Genomic DNA, 10,546 nt, shown 5'->3' with positions numbered 1-10,546 from the left:
ACAAGCCAAGGAGAGAGGCCTGGAATAGACTCTTCCTTCACAGCCTCAGAAAGGACCAGTTCTGCTCACACCTTGATCTCAGACTTGTAGCCTCAAGAAATGGGAGACTACACTTCTGTTCAAGCCATTCAGTTTGGGGTACTTGTTATGGCAGCCCCAGCAAACTAATACCCATATTTTTCCAAAGGAGTTTGTGTAGGATTGGTAATGTCTTTTCTTAAATATTTGGTAAAATTTATCAGTAGAGTTATCTGGGCCTGTGTTTTTCTATCTACTTATTTATTTATTCATTCATTTATTTATTTTCTCACCTGAGGATATGTTTATTGATTTGAGAGAGAGAGAAGATTGATGTGAGAGAGAAACACTGATTGTTTGCTTCCTGTATGTGCCCTGACTGGAGATCAAACCTGCAACGTTTTGGTGTATGGGATGACACTCCCACCAACTTAGCCACCCAGCCAGGGCCTGTTTTTTTCTTTGTAGGAAGATTTCAAATTAGTAATTTAATTATTTATTTTTCATTGGTCTTTTAGATTTTTAAATTCTTATTGATTCATTTTTGGTAATTTTTATCTTTCTAGAAATTTATTTATTTTATCTAAGTTGTGTAATTTGTTGAAATTAAGTGGTTCATAATATTCCTTTATATCCTCTCAATTTGTAAGATCAATATTATATTTCTTTTTCATTTATAATTCTTGTAATTTATGTTTTATCTCTTTTTTTGTCAGTCTACTGAAAGTTTTATTAATTTTATTCATTTTTTTAAATAAACAACTTTTGATTTTGTTGATATCTTTTTCCCTATTGTTTTTATCTTATTGATTTTTCACTTTGACCTTTATTATTTCCTTCTATGTCCTTACTTTTGGTTTGACTTTCTCTTCTTTTTCTACCTTCTTGAGGTGCAAGCTTAGTTATTGATTATAGATCTTTCTTCTTTCTAATTTAAGTATTTAAAGCTATAAATTTCTTCTAAGCATTGCATTAATTGCACTCACAAATTTTAATAGGTTTGGTTTTGTTTTCACTCAGTCTGAAGTATTTCATAATTAAATCTGTGATTTCTTCTTTGACTCATGGGTTATTTAAAAGTATGTTTTTAAAAATTTTGCCTGGCTGTTGTAGCTCAGTGGTTGAATGTTGACTCATGCACCAAGAGGTCCCTGGTTCAATTCCCAGTCAGGGCACATGCCTGGGTTGTGGGCTTGATCCCCAGTAGGGGGCGTGCAGGAGGCAACTGATCAATGTTTCTATCTCTCCCTTTTCCCTCTCCCTTCCTCTCGCTCTAAAAATCAATAAAAAAACATAATTAAAAAATATTTTTGAGGGTTTTCCAAATTTCTTTCTGTTGTAATTTCCAATTTTGATAATGGTTGGAGAATATATTTTGTATGATTTTAATCTTTTTAAATTTATCAAGATTTGTTTTATAATCCTATCAAATAAAGAGGTAATATGCAAATTGACCATCACTCCAACACACAAAGATGGCTGCTCCCATGTGGTCCAAGATGGCCGCCCCTATGTGGGCAATCAGGCCTGCAGAGGAGGGCAGTTAAGGGCAATTGGGCTGTCAGGGGAGCAGTTAGGTGTCGATCAGGCTGGCAGGGGTGTGGTTAGGGGGTGATCAGGCTGGCAGGCAAAAGCAGTTAGGGGCAATCAGGCAGGCAGGCAGGTGAGTGGTTGGGAGCCAGCAGTCTTGGATTGTGAGAGGGATGTCCAACTGCCCAGTGGGATCGGGCCTAAACGGGCAGTCAGACATCCCTTAAGGGGTCCCAGATTTGAGAGGATGCAGGCTGGGCTGAGGGACACACCTCCCCCTATGCACAAATTTTGTGCACCAGGCCTCTAGTTTAATATAATATATCCTGGAATATGTTCCACGTGCACTTGAAACCATGTGTAGCCTGCTATTGTTAGAGGAAGTGTTCCAGTATATATGTTAGTTAGGTACAGTTGGCTGATAGTTGTTCAAGTTTTCTATGTTCTTATCAATTTTGTTTCTAGTTGACTTGGTAAGAGAAGAGACTTGAAATCTCCAACTATAATTACTAAATTGCCAATTTCAATTCTGTACACTTCAGGTATTTAGCCCTTTGTTTTTAAGCACCTCTATATTTACAATTGTTACAGGTTCCTGATGTTTTGATCCTTTTATCATTACACTAGTAGCCCTATGCATGGATACATGTGCCAGTAGGTTGCTGCTGCCCTCCTGTAGCTCTCTGCCCACTGCCCTGCACTCCTGTAGCTCCCCCTGCCCCCCCCCCCCCATAGCTTGTTGTCCTGCCCTCTCCTGTAGCTCTCCCCAGTCCATTTGTACCTCGCTGGCCCACCCTCCCGCTGATCCGTGATCTGGCCATGACGCACTTGGTCGTTACGCCTAGCATAATGGCTAATTAGCATATTCCTCTCTTATTATATAGGATAATATCCCTTTTTATCTCTGACAATACTTTTTATATTAAATTCTTTTTTTCTGACATTAACATAGGTACATCAGCTATTTATGATAACTGTTTGAATTATATATATATGTATATATGTACATACATATATATGTGTATATATATGTATTTCTCCCATTTGAGTACTTTCAATCTATTAGTGTCTTTAAATTAAAAGTGTTTTTCTTTGAGACAACATATAGTTGCAACTTACTTTTTAATCCAGGCTGCCAGAGATTGCCTTTTGATTGAAGTGTTTAATCTATTCACTTGTAATTTAATTATTGATGGGTTTGGATTTATGTGTGCCATTTTGCTGTTTGTTTTCTGAATGTCTCATGTCTTCTCTGTTTCCATATTCCTCCTTTGCTACCTTTTTTTTTGTGTTAAACGCATATTTTTAGTATGCCATTTTAATTCCGATGTTGTTTTATTAACTATTGTTAAAAATTAATTTTCTTAGTGGTACTCTAGGTTACAATATATATATATAAACTTATAGCCTGTTTCAGTTTAATAATGACAATTCTGGTAAAATATAGCAGCTTTGTTCCAATTTCTTCCTCCCTCTTTTGTGCTATTATTGCCATATATAATGTATCTACATAAGTCATAAGTCCAACACTACAGCATTATAATTATTGCTTTATGCAATCACTTTAAAAAATTCAGAGAGGAAAAAAGAGCAATACCTGCTAGTATTTATGTAGTCTTTTATGTTTACTCACATATTAATCATTTCCAGTGCTCTTCATTTCTTTCTGTGAATTCAAGTTACTACCTGGTATCAGTTGTTCTTATGTTATCAACCTGAAAGTCTTCCTTTAGTATTTCTTGTGGGTCCATTCTGAATGCTACAAATCCTCTCAGTTTTTGTTTATCTTTGAATGACTTTATTTTGCCTTCATTGTTGAAACATAGTTTTGCTAGATGAATTAGTTAACACTCTTTTTCTTTCAACTCTTTGAATATGTCATTCTGCTGCCTCCTGGCTCCATTTTTTTTCTGATGGAAAGTCAGCTCATATATAGATTGTTGTTCTGTATATGAATCATTTTTCTCTACTGCAGTCGAGATGTTCTCACTGTCTTTGGCTTTTAGCAGTTTGACTATGATGTGTGAATCTCTTTGTGCTATCCTATTTAGGTTTGTTGAGGTCCTTCCTTGAACCTGCCGATCAATGTTTTTCAGCACATTTGGAAAGTTTGTAGGAATTATTACTTCAAATTTTTTCTACCCCCTTTTCTCTTCTCTCCTTCAAGACTCCCATTATATGTATGTTGATATTCTTTATGTTGCCCCAAGGGTCTCTGTGGGCCTGCTCATTTTTGTTCAATCTGTTTCTCTGTGTAAGGATAGTTTATTTTAATCTTCTTCAAGTTTATGGATTTTCTTTCTCTGTCATCTCACATCTATTCTCAAGCCCATTTTTCATTTTGTTTGTTACATTTTACAACTCTAATTTTCATTTGGGTCTTGTTATAGTTTACATTTCTGTATTAAGTTCCCTATTTTCAATGGTTATAGTATTTTTCTTTAAATTTTTAACAATTTTCTTAAATTCTTTGTGTGTACTTAGAATAGATGTGCAAATGTAAGTACATCCAAACCTGTAGAAACTTTTATATAAGAGTTTATTAGAGCCAAACAGAGGACATGCCTGGAAGCAAGATCTAAACACTGAGGAAAATGCTTTCTAGAATGACAGTTTGCAGTTTCTTTTATAAGTTTCTTTTATAAATTTGGAATTAAGGAAGATGAAATAAAGGTGGGAGAAAACAAGGTGGGGATTGTATTACAGGACAGTTGACCAGATTATGTGCTCTCTTGAGGGTAGTTACACTTCAGGGGTCTGAAAAAGAGGATCACTCTGGCATTTCAAAGGTAAATGCAGAAGAACAATGGACAGGGCTTACTTAAGGCAAAGATAAACCTTTTACTAAAAAGTTATATGCCTCCAGCTAGTGTGGCTGAGGGTCAATCCATGAACCATGAGGTCAAGGTTTGATTCCTGGCTAGGGTACATGCTGGGGTTGTGGGCTCCATCCCCAGTGTGGGGCATGCAGGAAGCAGCCGATCACTGATTCTTTCTCTTCATTGATGTTTCTATATCTCTCTTCCTCTCCTTTCCTCTCTCTGCAACCAATAAAAAAATGTATTTTTTAAAGAAGTTATATGCCTTGGCTACCCACCCTGATCTGCCCAGTTAGGAATGTATGATGGGATCTCTCGGCGAGGCTACTTTCCATCACTGGAACCCCTTCTCCTCCACAGCTGCTTTGATGTCTTTTTGATGTCTTTGTGTGCTACTTCCAACATTTGGGCAGGGGCAGAAAAAAGAATTAATTTCTGCTTTTATTCCTGAATATGATCACACTTTTCTAGTACTTTGTATGTCTCATAATTTTTGTTAAAAATTGATATTTTAAATACTATATTATTGAAACTCTAGACTTTGATTCTTATCCCTGAAGTTCTCTTCTTTCTTTCCTTCTTTCTTTCTCCCTTTCTTCCTTCCTTCCTTCCTTCCTTCCTTCCTTCCTTCCTTCCTTCCTTCCTTCCTTCCTTCCTTCCTTCCTCCCTCCCTCCCTCCCTCCCTCCCTCCTTCCCTCCTTCCTCTCTCTCTCTCCCTTTCTTTCTTTCTTTCTTTCTTTCTTTCTTTCTTTCTTTCTTTCTTTCTTTCTTTCTTTCTTTCTTTCTTTCTTTCTTTCTTTCTTTCTTTCTTTCCTTTCTTTCTTTCTTTCTTTCTTTCTTTCTTTCTTTCTTTCTTTCTTTCTTTCTTTCTTTCTTTCTTTCTTTCTCTTTCTCTCTTTCTTTCTCTCTTTCTTTCTCTCTTTCTTTCTCTCTTTCTTTCTTTTTGTAACTTTCCTGTGCTTACACTATAGAATCTGTCTTCTTTGTGATATGTGGACACTGACGTCGTTGCTCAGTTTTTCTACACTGATTTTTTTTTAAGCCTATCTTCCTAGGGGTCACTGCTATGTTTGCATAGCTTAGTGATCAACCAATGATTTAGGCAAAAGTTATGCCCAAGTATCTTGAGCTGGTGAAAGTTCCAACCTCTGCTAATGGGTCTGTGTGTGAGCTGGGGAGTGCATTCAGAGTTCAGCCAGTTCTAGGTCTGCCTGGGCTTTCACTTTACATCAGGCCTCGAAAGTCTCTCCTACACACGGGAGTGGTTTCCCAAGGAGGTGTGGTGCGTTTACCTAGCCCTTCTATAGATCTCTCATATCTAGGATCTCCCCATACATTCCTAGTGCTCTGCCACTGGCCCCAAATGGGACCACAACCTCATGCTAGCAGAGCTACAGGTTTTCCAATGCCTTTTGTACTGGCTTCACTACTTTAACTAACAAGACTACCAATCAGAGTTTTTGCTCTCTGCCTCTTGGCAACAAGGCTGCTGATTGTCTTAGCCAGCCCTGCCCTACAGGTAAAACCTGCCATGATTGCCAACTGCACTTGGGGGAATCATAGCTCCCCAGGCAAGAAGCCTCAGACTTCTGCTGTTTCTTTTCTTTTTCCTTAAAGAATATATATATATAAATTTATTTCAGAGAGGGAGGGAGAGGGAGAGAGAGATAGAAACATCAATGTTGAGAGAGAATCATTGATCGTCTGCCTCCTGCACACCCCACACTGGGAATCGAGCCCACAACCTGGGCATGTGCCCTGACCAGGAATCAAACTGTCACCTCCTGGTTCATAGGTTGACACTCAACCACTGAGCTACACCAGCCAGCTCTGTTGTTCTTATAGGAAGTTTGAGTAGGTTTTCATGAATAAACATTTTTCAGTTAATTGTTTTTTTGGGGGGAGAGGATTTCCAACCTTTTCAGGCCACCATAGCTAGGAGTTTCATCTCTATAGTTTTTATGTTTAAACCTTTACTCCTCTTGGAATTTTATTTTTGTTTATAGTTTGAGATAGGGATCTAACTTTATTTTTTCTTCAAATGAATAACAATTTTCCAAACTCGTGGCTGATTGAACCCATACCCGGTGTCTGTTGGTTTGTATATAATTTTTAAATGAGACTAATGTTTGAGTCTGTGTACATGTATGTGTATGTTGGTGCAACTATGGAAAAAATAGCACATAGGTCCTCAAAATAAACTGAATCACCTCAATATGTCAAGATAAGGTATAAGAATCCGTATGTGATAGAGGAAATTAATCTGCAGAAAACTTCTCAGAAATTACAAATGTTTACACTGGATTTGGTGCTGTTACATGTCTGAAACTGACCTATTTATGACTCTTTGTACTTGGCTTTTACATCTGTCTACATCTTTTCCTGTTTCTAACATCAGTCCAACTTTTGGTTTTAGCTCTTCTACTATCTTGGGATACTTCTGACAGTAGTGCAGGGCCCTTAGCATGAGTGAATCCAACCACTTCGTCTCAGCTGGTTGAGCGATGGGTTATTTGCTGAAGCAGAAGAATCAGATGGAGTCCAGTCTTGATGCTCAGGTGGCACTGGGGCACCTCTACTCTTTGACCAGCATGTGCAATGTTTCCATATATATGTTTCTAAGGACCCAGAGCCAGAACTTGGAAATATCTTTTCTCTAGAGGGGATAGAAGGATGGACTGGCACCTTCACTCTTCTTTATTTAGCCATATTTTAGAACCAATGGCTTCTACAAGAAGTTCCCTAGTTCACTTCTTTGTCATGATCTTGCCTCACAGAGCCATCCTAAAGAGGCTAAAGACTGCAAAAGAGTGGGTGGCCTTTGAGGCACTTTCCTAATAAGTTCTTGCGTCTATTTTTTTTTTTAAATGACACTGGTCTTGGTTGCTGATGTGGATGAAAATGAGAGGTTGCTACCACTGTATAGTAAGATGGACTAGGCTCCCGTGGCCTAACACACTATTTTATCCCCAAAATACCACGACAAAAAAATTGTCAAACTCAAGCTGCAATAGATGAGATCGCCTACTGCTTAAGTTTTCTCAGAAGTAATACTGGTACATACTATGATGAGATTTTTAAATATGTCATTACATGACAACACGTATATGTTTTCTCAAAATCTCACCAGATTGTTAGACATCATAGCATAAGGAGCATATATACACAACTATTAAGGAACACCAAAAAATATATTTAGAATTAGACTAGATTTGAGTACTGATTATATCACCAGTTCTGATTTTACAATAAGTCTATCAAATACTGGCATTATAACTTAAATAAGGAAAACCAAGTTTTGGCAATGATCTTTCACTACAGGATATTCAGCAGTTCGGTGTAGAATGAGGTAAGACCTTCACCTCCTTCTGTAACAATTCCTTGTTCATATTCTTTAGGGTATTCTTAAGCACTATGATTCAGCATAAAGATGTGTCCTGAATGGAAAATGGGGTTTGTCTCTTAGGCAAGTAGGTTTACCTCCACAGTAATTGAAAATAATAGATATAAAGCACACTATATATAACATATACTCAATCCTATATAATAAAAGGCTAATATGCAAATAGACCGAATGGCGGAACACCCAAACAGCCGGTCACTATGACGTGCACTGACCCCCAGGGGGTGTGCACGGAACATGGTGGGCATCGGCTGTGGGGGGATGGTGGAGCAGGTGAGTGGGAGCACCAGACCAAGGCAGGGCGCCGGTTGCTGTCACTGGGGTGAGCCTTTGATGGTTACTGAAAATTCTTTGTTCTTGCACGCTGCGGTCCCACCCAGCAGTAGCACCTGCTACTGGCGCCGGCCCCATTCGCACCCGCTGCCAGCACCCAGTGCCAGCCCCGATCGCTTGGCGCCATCAGCGGGAGCAAGAGGTGGCTTCTGGCCCTGATCGTTCCTAAGGGCTTCTCCACCTGCCCCTGCTCCTGAGGGGTGATTGGGGCCAGAGTTGCCTCTTGCACCTACTGCTGGCAATGGCCCTGCTCGCACCCGCTGCTGGCACTGAAGCCACAGCTCACACCCACTGCTGGCGTCGGCCCCACTCGCACCTGCAGCTGGTGCAAGAGCCGCTGCTCATACCTGCGACTGGTGCCTGGCACTGGTCCTGATTGCTCGGCACCATCAGCGGTGTGAGCAGTGGCTGCCAGCCTCGATCACCCCTGAGGGCTTCTCCACCTCCCCCTGCTCCTGAGGTGTGATCAAAGCAGCAGCCGCTGCTTGTACCTGCTGACTGCACTGGCCCCACTCACACCCACTGTTGGTGCCGGCCCCAATTGCTCTGCGGTATCAGTGGTATGAGTGGGGCCGGTGCCGTCAGTGCGTGGGAGCGGTGGTGGCGGGAGCAGGGCTGCTGGCAGACAGGGGACCGGGGGCTGTAGCGGGAGGGGCTGGGTGGGGGGTGTGGAGGATGGGCCGAGACCCGCCCCTGAGCCCACTGCAGCCTCATGGCCCACAGTTCCTTTCAAGGTGCACAAATTTGTGCACTGGGCCCCTGTGTAAATGATAATTATCAATATCATCATAATGATTATATGATTACTAGAGGCCTGGTGCACAAAATTCATGCACTTGGAGGGTGGGAGGAGTCCCTCAGCCTGGTCGGCGCCCTCTCTCAGTTCACAGTCGGGGAGCCCTCAGAGGATGTCTGACTGACAGCTTCTGCCACCACTACTGTGCTCACCAGCCATGAGCCCAGCTTCTGGCTGAGCAGCACTCCCCCTGTGGGAGCACACTGACCACCTGGGGGCAGCTCCTGCATTGAGAGTTTGCCCCCCTGGTGGTCAGTGCACGTCATAGTGACTGGTCATTCCACCATTTGGTCGATTTGCATATAAGCCTTTTATTATATAGGTTTAGTTTGTGATATGGCTAATTTGAATTGGTTTTTATGGACATGAGCCACCCCTAACTGACACATGATAGGATCATGTTTTTGACTCTGATAAGCTAAGACCCAAATAGACACTAATGCAAAGTCACCTCACTCGGGACCACTAAACTGAGAGCTAAGCCCTACTTGGAAGCACAGCTGACTCTTACGAGCTGCACTGCAGTGGAGACAATTATCTAATGCTGTGACGTGTTCTGTGGGTTTGCTGAGAGGGTGCCTAGGATGCTGTATGTTTGGGTTGGAAGAGCATCCATGGCTTCTACATGGGCAGCGTTACAGGCTTTGAGGTTTAGACCCAGTCCCATCAATTTCTAGCTTGTCAACTTAGCAAGCTGCTTAATTTCTCAGAGAACCAAGTCCTTCACCTGTAAAATGGATGATGATACCTTGGAAGATTTTTGTTAAAATGAGAAATAACGTATAGGAAGTACTCCATCTACTGTAAGTAATATATAATGCTATTTTTAAGTTTTTTAAATTTATCTTTATTGTTGAAAGTATTACAGATGTTCTTCCCCTCCCCCCGCTCCCCCCCACCCACCCCGCTTTTCCCCCATGGACCCTCTCCACCCTGTATAATGCTATTTTTTGAACATTTATGCAACATCCATTAATGATCCCTATTTGGGAGGTTTTCTGTGAGGATTAAAGGGAGAAAAGATATATGTAAAGGACCTAGTACATGACAGACCCTTAATAATTGCCAGACTTTTATGTAAATTCCAAGGAATGCGTTATTTAATGGGCTCCTTTAAGTGTAACTTTCAATTTGTTATTGAGACATGTTAGTCTTGGCTCTAGTCCTAATTAGCTGTGTGTTCTTGGACCTCAGTTTCCTCACTCAAAATTTAGATATTTAGATAAATGAGGAACCAAAATGTCCCCTTTTTTATACACCGAAAAGGATACCGCTTTATGCTCTATAAGGAAGGAGCTTTGGAATACAGGAAACACTGCAAAGACCCAGCTAACACTAACAAATTAGGGTCATCAACTTTGCAAAATGAACACATTCATTACAATTGAAAATGGAAGCCAAATGCTTTATGCACAACCACGTTAATTCGCTGAGATGTGTTTGCTGTGCACCTGAGTCCAGGAGAAGATTGCACTGGGCTCTTTGAGCTCCTTCAAAGGAGATTTTTGATGGAGTCTTTCATGTTTTGCTTCCTTCTCACATCAACACACTTTAAATTTCCAAGTAGTCTTTCCTCCCGGTGTTAAGAAACCAGTGAACACATCACTTCAGCCTTCTTTCTAACAATATTAGAGAGCAGTCCAAGCC

Source organism: Myotis yumanensis, unplaced genomic scaffold (assembly GCF_028538775.1).
Source record: "Myotis yumanensis isolate MYYU_CA2020_CCGP unplaced genomic scaffold, mMyoYum1.0.hap1 SCAF_8, whole genome shotgun sequence".
NCBI lineage: Eukaryota > Metazoa > Chordata > Mammalia > Chiroptera > Vespertilionidae > Myotis > Myotis yumanensis.
This window is presented reverse-complemented; position numbering follows the sequence as displayed.